The sequence below is a fragment of the Dendrobates tinctorius genome, unplaced genomic scaffold (assembly GCF_039654945.1).
Source record: "Dendrobates tinctorius isolate UK_male_01 unplaced genomic scaffold, ASM3965494v1 ptg000378l, whole genome shotgun sequence".
Classification (NCBI taxonomy): domain Eukaryota; kingdom Metazoa; phylum Chordata; class Amphibia; order Anura; family Dendrobatidae; genus Dendrobates; species Dendrobates tinctorius.
In genome coordinates, this window is record NW_027362044.1 from 167,501 (window position 1) to 177,286 (window position 9,786).

Genomic DNA, 9,786 nt, shown 5'->3' on the forward strand with positions numbered 1-9,786 from the left:
TACTGTGCAGTGTATATATACAGGAGCGGTACTGTGCAGTGTATATATACAGGAGGGGTGGTACTGTGCAGTGTATATATACAGGAGGAGTGGTACTGTGCAGTGTATATATACAGGAGGAGTGGTACTGTGCAGTGTATATATACAGGAGGAGTGGTACTGTGCAGTGTATATATACAGGAGGAGTGGTACTGTGCAGTGTATATATACAGGAGCGGTACTGTGCAGTGTATATATACAGGAGGAGCGGTACTGTGCAGTGTATATATACAGGAGGAGTGGTACTGTGCAGTGTATATATACAGGAGGAGTGGTACTGTGCAGTGTGTATATATATATACAGGAGGAGTGGTACTGTGCAGTGTATATATATACAGGAGCGGTACTGTGCAGTGTGTATATATATATATATACACAGGAGGAGCGGTACTGTGCAGTGTATATATATATATACACAGGAGTGGTACTGTGCAGTGTATATTTATATATACACAGGAGGAGTGGTACTGTGCAGTGTATATATACAGGAGTGGTGCTGTGCAGTGTATATATACAGGAGGAGCGGTACTGTGCAGTGTATATATACAGGAGGAGTGGTACTGTGCAGTGTATATATACAGGAGGAGTGGTACTGTGCAGTGTATATATACAGGAGGAGTGGTACTGTGCAGTGTATATATACAGGAGGAGTGGTACTGTGCAGTGTATATATACAGGAGGAGCGGTGCTGTGCAGTGTATATATACAGGAGGAGCGGTACTGTACAGTGTATATATACAGGAGGAGCGGTACTGTGCAGTGTATATATACAGGAGGAGTGGTACTGTGCAGTGTATATATACAGGAGTGGTGCTGTGCAGTGTATATATACAGGAGGAGCGGTACTGTACAGTGTATATATACAGGAGGAGCGGTACTGTGCAGTGTATATATACAGGAGGAGTGGTACTGTGCAGTGTATATATACAGGAGGAGTGGTACTGTGCAGTGTATATATATATACAGGAGGAGTGGTACTGTGCAGTGTATATATACAGGAGGAGTGGTACTGTGCAGTGTATATATACAGGAGGAGTGGTACTGTGCAGTGTATATATACAGGAGGAGTGGTACTGTGCAGTGTATATATACAGGAGGAGTGGTACTGTGCAGTGTATATATACAGGAGGGGCGCGGTGACGTCAGGCGGACATCGCTCCAGGATGTGGTACAGGACGTGGCGGTGCAGTGTCAGGGTGACCGATGCGCTCTAGATTAGTGGTGAGGGGGAGGATTATTTCTGCATTTCATGACCTGTTTCATCGGGGCTGTGAGGTTCCAGTATACGGGGGGGGATGTACTCTAATACCCCAGTGCCAGTACACGGGGGGGGTGTACTCTTATACCCCAGTGCCAGTACACGGGGGGGGTGTACTGTTATGCCCCAGTGCCAGTACACGGGGGGGGATGTACTCTTATACCCCAGTGCCGGTACACGGGGGGGGGGGATGTACTTATACTCCAGTGCCAGTACACGGGGGGGGGGGGTGTACTCTTATACCCCAGTGCCAGTACACGGGGGGGGGGATGTACTCTTATACCCCAGTGCCAGTACACGGGGGGGTGTACTCTTATACCCCAGTGCCAGTACACGGGGGGGGATGTACTCTTATACCCCAGTGCCAGTACACGGGGGGGGGATGTACTCATACCCCAGTGCCAGTATACGGGGGGTACCCTTATACCCCAGTGCCAGTATACCAGGGGGGGTGTACTCTTATACCCCAGTGCCAGTATACGGGGGGTACCCTTATACCCCAGTGCCAGTATACGGGGGGGGGGGGTACCCTTATACCCCAGTGCCATTATACCGGGGGGGGTGTACTCTTATACCCCAGTGCCAGTATGCGGGGAGGGTGTACTGTTATACCCCAGAGACAGTATACGGGGGGGGGGGGGAGGAGGAGGTATAATCTTATACCCCAGAGACAGTATACGGGGGGGGGGGAGGTGTACTCTTATACCCCAGTGCCCCTCCTCCATTGTCATTTGTTGTTCTTATCTTATCTAGAATATAACCACAAACGTAGAAGAGAAAATCCGGAGATAACGGCTCCAGGGTCAGCGGACGGAGGGTGGGGGTCCCAGTGTCATCAGGACTGGTGTAACCTCTCATGTACACACACTACGGCCGAGCTGTAACCTCTCACGTACACACACTACGGCCGAGCTGTAACCTCTCACGTACACACACTACGGCCGAGCTGTAACCTCTCACGTACACACACTACGGCCGAGCTGTAACCTCTCACGTACACACACTACGGCCGAGCTGTAACCTCTCACGTACACACACTACGGCCGAGCTGTAACCTCTCACGTACACACACTACGGCCGAGCTGTAACCTCTCACGTACACACACTACGGCCGAGCTGTAACCTCTCACGTACACACACTACGGCCGAGCTGTAACCTCTCACGTACACACACTACGGCCGAGCTGTAACCTCTCACGTACACACACTACGGCCGAGCTGTAACCTCTCACGTACACACACTACGGCCGAGCTGTAACCTCTCACGTACACACACTACGGCCGAGCTGTAACCTCTCACGTACACACACTACGGCCGAGCTGTAACCTCTCACGTACACACACTACGGCCGAGCTGTAACCTCTCACGTACACACACTACGGCCGAGCTGTAACCTCTCACGTACACACACTACGGCCGAGCTGTAACCTCTCACGTACACACACTACGGCCGAGCTGTAACCTCTCACGTACACACACTACGGCCGAGCTGTAACCTCTCACGTACACACACTACGGCCGAGCTGTAACCTCTCACGTACACACACTACGGCCGAGCTGTAACCTCTCACGTACACACACTACGGCCGAGCTGTAACCTCTCACGTACACACACTACGGCCGAGCTGTAACCTCTCACGTACACACACTACGGCCGAGCTGTAACCTCTCACGTACACACACTACGGCCGAGCTGTAACCTCTCACGTACACACACTACGGCCGAGCTGTAACCTCTCACGTACACACACTACGGCCGAGCTGTAACCTCTCACGTACACACACTACGGCCGAGCTGTAACCTCTCACGTACACACACTACGGCCGAGCTGTAACCTCTCACGTACACACACTACGGCCGAGCTGTAACCTCTCACGTACACACACTACGGCCGAGCTGTAACCTCTCATGTACACACACTACGGCCGAGCTGTAACCTCTCATGTACACACACTACGGCCGAGCTGTAACCTCTCATGTACACACACTACGGCCGAGCTGTAACCTCTCATGTACACACACTACGGCCGAGCTGTAACCTCTCATGTACACACACTACGGCCGAGCTGTAACCTCTCATATACACACACGTGAAGACTCAGACGTCAAGGTTAGATTTCAGAAAGGCAGATTTTAAGGGATTCAGAAATATAATTGGAGGGATCCAATGGCTGGATATCCTTAAAGACAAAAATGTCCAGGAAGGATGGGAAATCTTGAAAAATGAAATTCTCAAAGCACAGTTGTTAACAATTCCGAAAAGAGGGAAGAATAGGAAGCATTTAAGGAAACCAGGATGGGTGAACACAGAACTTAAGCACATGCTAAAAAGGAAGAAAAAAATGTTTATAAAATGGAAAGAGGGAGGCATATCTAAAGAAGAATATAATGCTGTCTGCAGAATCTGCAGGGCACAAATCAGATTATCTAAAGCTGAAAATGAATTGAGGCTTGCAAGAGATGTCAAAAGCAATAATAAAGGATTTTGGGGATATGTCAGATGTCAAAAGTAAAAGAAAAGTCAAAGATGCTATAGGATTTTTACAGGATGAAAATGATGAAATGGTAAGACAGGATGTTGAGAAGGCTGAACTTTTAAATTCCTACTTTGCATCTGTTTTCTCTCAGAAAGGAAATGTAACACCAACTGTTATTCACTGTCCTATTGAGGGAATAGAAGAATCCAGGATATCTATAAACAGAAAGATAGTGAGGAAACACTTAGCTAACCTAAATGAATTCAAGTCTCCAGGTCCAGATGAATTACACCCCAGAGTACTGAAGGAGATAGCAGAAGAAATTTCTGAACCACTCTCCATAATCTTTGAAAATTCTTGGAGAACAGGAGAAGTGACAGAAGACTGGAGAAGAGCAAATGTTGTTCCTATCTTCAAAAAGGGGAAGAAGGTGGACCCAGGCAACTATAGGCCGGTGAGTCTGACTTCTATACCAGGAAAGATCTTTGAACAAATTATTAAACAACATTTAAGTCAATACCTGGATAAGAATGAAGTGATCAAACAGAGTCAGCATGGGTTTGTAACTAATAAGTCATGTCAGACTAACTTAATTTCCTTCTATGACGGTATCACTGATTGGGTGGATCAAGGAAATGCTGTAGATATAGTATATCTTGACTTCAGCAAAGCATTTGACAAAGTCTCTCATACAATCCTTATTGAAAAAATGACTAAGTATGGAATGGACAAGGCAACTGTTAGGTGGATTCATAGCTGGCTTAGTGATCGGACCCAAAGAGTGGTCGTAAATGGCTGCACATCCAGTTGGAAGAATGTCTCAAGTGGGGTACCACAGGGCTCTGTCCTGGGCCCTGTATTGTTCAACATCTTTATCAACGATTTAGATGAAGGAATTGAGGGTAAACTGATTAAATTTGCTGATGACACAAAGCTAGGAGGGATAGCTAATACTAGAGAAGAGAGAGAGAGGATTCAAAAAGATTTAAATAAACTGGAGAAGTGGGCAGCAACTAACAGAATGGTTTTTAACAGGGAGAAATGCAAAGTACTACATCTGGGCAATAAAAATGAAAAAAGCATATATAGAATGGGAGGAATAGGGCTAAGTGACAGCACATGTGAAAAAGACTTGGGTATACTAATAGATCACAGACTGAATATGAGTCAACAGTGTGATGCAGCAGCAAAAAAGGCAAATGCAATTCTAGGATGTATTAACAGAAGCATACAGTCTAGATCACGTGAAGTCATTATTTCCCTCTACTCCTCTTTGGTCAGACCTCATCTGGAATATTGTGTCCAGTTTTGGGCACCACATTTTAAAAAAGACATCAACAAACTGGAGCAAGTTCAGAAAAGAGCGACCAGAATGGTGACCGGTCTGCAAACCCTGGCTTATGAGGAAAGGTTGCAGGATTTGGGAATGTTTAGTTTGCAAAAGAGAAGACTGAGAGGAGACTTAATTGCTGTCTACAAATATCTAAAGGGCTGTCACATTGTAGAAGGATCAACTTTATTCTCATTTGCACAAGGAAAGACTAGAAGCAATGGGATGAAACTGAATGGGAGGAGACACAGATTAGATATTAGAAAAAACTTTTTGACAGTTAGAGTGATCAGTGAGTGGAACAGGCTGCCACGAGAAGTGGTGAGTTCTCCTTCAATGGAAGTCTTCAAACAGAGGCTGGACAGACATCTGACTGGGATGATTTAGCGAATCCTGCTTTGAGCAGGGGGTTGGACCAGATGGCCCAGGAGGTCCCTTCCAACTCTACGATTCTATGAAATAACACTTCTATGAAATAACACACTACGGCCGAGCTGTAACCTCTCATGTACACACACTACGGCCGAGCTGTAACCTCTCATGTACACACACTACGGCCGAGCTGTAACCTCTCATATACACACACTACGGCCGAGCTGTAACCTCTCATATACACACACTACGGCCGAGCTGTAACCTCTCATATACACACACTACGGCCGAGCTGTAACCTCTCATGTACACACACTACGGCCGAGCTGTAACCTCTCATGTACACACACTACGGCCGAGCTGTAACCTCTCATGTACACACACTACGGCCGAGCTGTAACCTCTCATATACACACACTACGGCCGAGCTGTAACCTCTCATATACACACACTACGGCCGAGCTGTAAAATCTCATGTACACACACTACGGCCGAGCTGTAACCTCTCATATACACACACTACAGCTACTCTCATACTCCTGATAGTAGGACACAGGAGATGGGGAGGACATAGCTGTGGGAGGTTTGTTGGGGTCCCTCTCTCTCTGCGGGGGTCCCTCTCTCTCTCTCCGGGAGTCCCTCTCTCTCTCTCTCCGGGAGTCCCTCTCTCTCTCTCTCCGGGAGTCCCTCTCTCTCTCTCTCCGGGAGTCCCTCTCTCTCTCTCTCCGGGAGTCCCTCTCTCCGGGGGTCTCTCTCTCTCCGGGGGTCTCTCTCTCTCCGGGGGTCCCTCTCTCTCCGGGGGTCCCTCTCTCTCCGGGGGTCCCTCTCTCTCCGGGGTCCCTGTCTCTCCGGGGGTCTCTTTCTCTCTCTCTCTCCGGGAGTCCCCCTCTCTCTCTCTCCGGGAGTCCCTCCCTCTCTCTCTCTCCGGGAGTCCCTCCCTCTCTCTCTCTCCGGGAGTCCCTCCCTCTCTCTCTCTCCGGGAGTCCCTCTCTCCGGGGTCCCTCTCTCTCCGGGAGTCCCTCTCTCTCTCTCTCTCTCCGGGAGTCCCTCTCTCTCCGGGGGTCCCTCTCTCCGGGTCTCCCTCTCTCTCCGGGGGTCCCTCTCTCTCCGGGGGTCCCTCTCTCTCCGGGGGTCCCTCTCTCTCTCTCTCTCTCTCTCTCTCTCCGGGGTCTCTCTCTCTCCGGGGTCCCTCTTTCTCCGGGGGTCTCTCTCTCCGGGGGTCCCTCTCTCTCTCCGGAGCCCCTCTCTCTCTCCGGGGATCCCTCTCTCTCTCCGGGGGTCCCTCTCTCTCTCCGGGGGTCCCTCTCTCTCTCCGGGGGTCCCTCTCTCTCTCCGGGGGTCCCTCTCTCTCTCCGGAGGCCCTCTCTCTCTCCGGGAGTCCCTCCCTCTCTCTCTCTCTCCGGGAGTCCCTCCCTCTCTCTCTCCGGGAGTCCCTCCCTCTCTCTCTCCGGGAGTCCCTCCCTCTCTCTCTCTCTCCGGGAGTCCCTCCCTCTCTCTCTCTCTCCGGGAGTCCCTCCCTCTCTCTCTCTCTCCGGGAGTCCCTCCCTCTCTCTCTCTCTCCGGGAGTCCCTCCCTCTCTCTCTCTCTCCGGGAGTCCCTCCCTCTCTCTCTCTCCGGGGTCCCTCTCTCTCTCCGGGGGTCCCTCTCTCTCTCGGGGGTCCCTCTCTCTCTCCGGGGGTCCCTCTCTCTCTCCGGGGGTCCCTCTCTCTCTCCGGGGGTCCCTCTCTCTCTCCGGGGGTCCCTCTCTCTCTCTCTCTCCGGGAGTCCCTCCCTCTCTCTCTCTCCGGGAGTCCCTCCCTCTCTCTCTCTCCGGGAGTCCCTCCCTCTCTCTCTCTCCGGGAGTCCCTCTCTCTCTCTCTCTCCGGGAGTCCCTCCCTCTCTCTCTCTCCGGGAGTCCCTCTCTCTCTCTCTCTCCGGGAGTCCCTCCCTCTCTCTCTCTCCGGGAGTCCCTCCCTCTCTCTCTCTCCGGGAGTCCCTCTCTCTCTCTCCGGGGGTCCCTCTCTCTCTCCGGGGGTCCCTCTCTCTCTCCGGGGGTCCCTCTCTCTCTCGGGGGTCCCTCTCTCTCTCCGGGGGTCCCTCTCTCTCTCCGGGGGTCCCTCTCTCTCTCTCTCTCCGGGAGTCCCTCCCTCTCTCTCTCTCCGGGAGTCCCTCCCTCTCTCTCTCTCCGGGAGTCCCTCCCTCTCTCTCTCTCCGGGAGTCCCTCTCTCTCTCTCTCTCCGGGAGTCCCTCCCTCTCTCTCCGGGAGTCCCTCTCTCCGGGAGTCCCTCTCTCCGGGAGTCCCTCTCTCTCCCCGGGGTCCCTCTCTCCGGGAGTCCCTCTCTCTCCCCGGGGTCCCTCTCTCCGGGGGTCCCTCTCTCTCCGGGGGTCCCTCTCTCTCCGGGGGTCCCTCTCTCTCCGGGGGTCCCTCTCTCTCTCTCTCTCTCCGGGGTCTCTCTCTCTCCGGGGTCCCTCTCTCTCCGGGGTCCCTGTCTCTCCGGGGGTCTCTCTCTCTCTCTCCGGGGGTCCCTCTCTCTCTCCGGGAGTCCCTCTCTCTCTCCGGGGGTCCCCCTCTCTCTCTCCGGGGGTCCCCCTCTCTCTCTCCGGGGGTCCCCCTCTCTCTCTCCGGGGGTCCCTCTCTCTCTCCGGGGGTCCCTCTCTCTCTCCGGGGATCCCTCTCTCTCTCCGGGGATCCCTCTCTCTCTCCAGGGGTCCCCCTCTCTCTCCGGGGGTCCCTCTCTCTCTCCGGGGATCCCTCTCTCTCTCCGGGGATCCCTCTCTCTCTCCGGAGCCCCTCTCTCTCCGGGGATCCCTCTCTCTCTCCAGGGGTCCCTCTCTCTCCGGGGGTCCCTCTCTCTCTCCGGGGATCCCTCTCTCTCCGGGGATCCCTCTCTCTCTCCAGGGGTCCCTCTCTCTCTCCAGGGGTCCCTCTCTCTCTCCGGGGGTCCCTCTCTCTCTCCGGGGGTCCCTCTCTCTCTCCGGGGGTCCCTCTCTCTCTCCGGGGGTCCCTCTCTCTCCGGGGGTCCCTCTCTCTCCGGGGATCCCTCTCTCTCTCCGGGGGTCCCTCTCTCTCCGGAGCCCCTCTCTCTCTCCGGGGATCCCTCTCTCTCTCCGGGGATCCCTCTCTCTCTCCGGGTCCCGTATGTACCTGCCGCAGGCTCCGGTGTCTTCAGCTCCCGCTTCCCGCCGGTGTGTGAGGAGACTGTTGACTTCCTGGTGCGCGGCTCTTCCCTCAGTCCGGCCCCTCGTTACCTGCCGCCCCCGCCCCTGGGCTCCAGGTGGCAGGACAGGTTGGACCAGTAGCCCGGTGTGTAGTGAGGGTCAGACGTCACACCCGACCTGCGTCATCTCCCCGGAATGTGCCCACACTCCCCGCAGCTTCTCTCCTCCACCAGCCATTACCCAACTCCAGGACAGTCGGTACAAATGTGGCACCATCGGGGTCGCTACGGGGTGGACGCTGTGTACTGGTGCGGCAATCGACCCACAGTGTCCAGATGTTACAGCACAGTGGCTGGGATCTCTAGAAATGTCCCCTATGTGTCCACAGACTCCCGCGACACCCGCAGAGACGACATGTGTCCGCAGACGCCCGAGACTCACCCGCAGAGACGGACATGTGTCCGCAGACGCCCGAGACTCACCCGCAGAGACGACATGTGTCCGCAGACGCCCGCAACTCACCCGCAGAGACGACATGTGTCCGCAGACGCCCGAGACTCACCCGCAGAGACGACATGTGTCCGCAGACGCCCGAGACTCACCCGCAGAGACGACATGTGTCCGCAGACGCTCGCGACTCACCCGCAGAGACGACATGTGTCCGCAGACGCTCGCGACTCACCCGCAGAGACGGCATGTGTCCGCAGACGCCCGCAACTCACCCGCAGAGACGACATGTGTCCGCAGACGCCCGCAACTCACCCGCAGAGACGACATGTGTCCGCAGACGCCCGAGACTCACCCGCAGAGACGACATGTGTCCGCAGACGCCCGAGACTCACCCGCAGAGACGACATGTGTCCGCAGACGCCCGAGACTCACCCGCAGAGACGACATGTGTCCGCAGACGCTCGCGACTCACCCGCAGAGACGGCATGTGTCCGCAGACGCCCGCGACACCCGCAGAGACGGACATGTGTCCGCAGACGCCCGAGACTCACCCGCAGAGACGACATGTGTCCGCAGACGCCCGAGACTCACCCGCAGAGACGGACATGTGTCCGCAGACGCCCGAGACTCACCCGCAGAGACGACATGTGTCCGCAGACGCCCGAGACTCACCCGCAGAGACGGACATGTGTCCGCAGACGCTCGCGACTCACCCGCAGA

General features: G+C 54.4%; 1 protein-coding gene across 1 annotated transcript in view; it reads right to left on the reverse strand.

Annotated features, from left to right (window-relative positions):
• LOC141075900 (glucose-6-phosphate exchanger SLC37A1-like) overlaps positions 1-8,755 on the reverse strand; it is a 56,927-nt gene extending 48,172 nt beyond the window's left edge. Inside the window, exon 1 of the mRNA XM_073563109.1 lies at positions 8,603-8,755. The gene's annotated coding sequence lies outside the window, so the exon portion shown is untranslated. The remainder of the gene's footprint in view (positions 1-8,602) is intronic.
• Between the last annotated feature and the right edge of the window lie 1,031 nt (positions 8,756-9,786).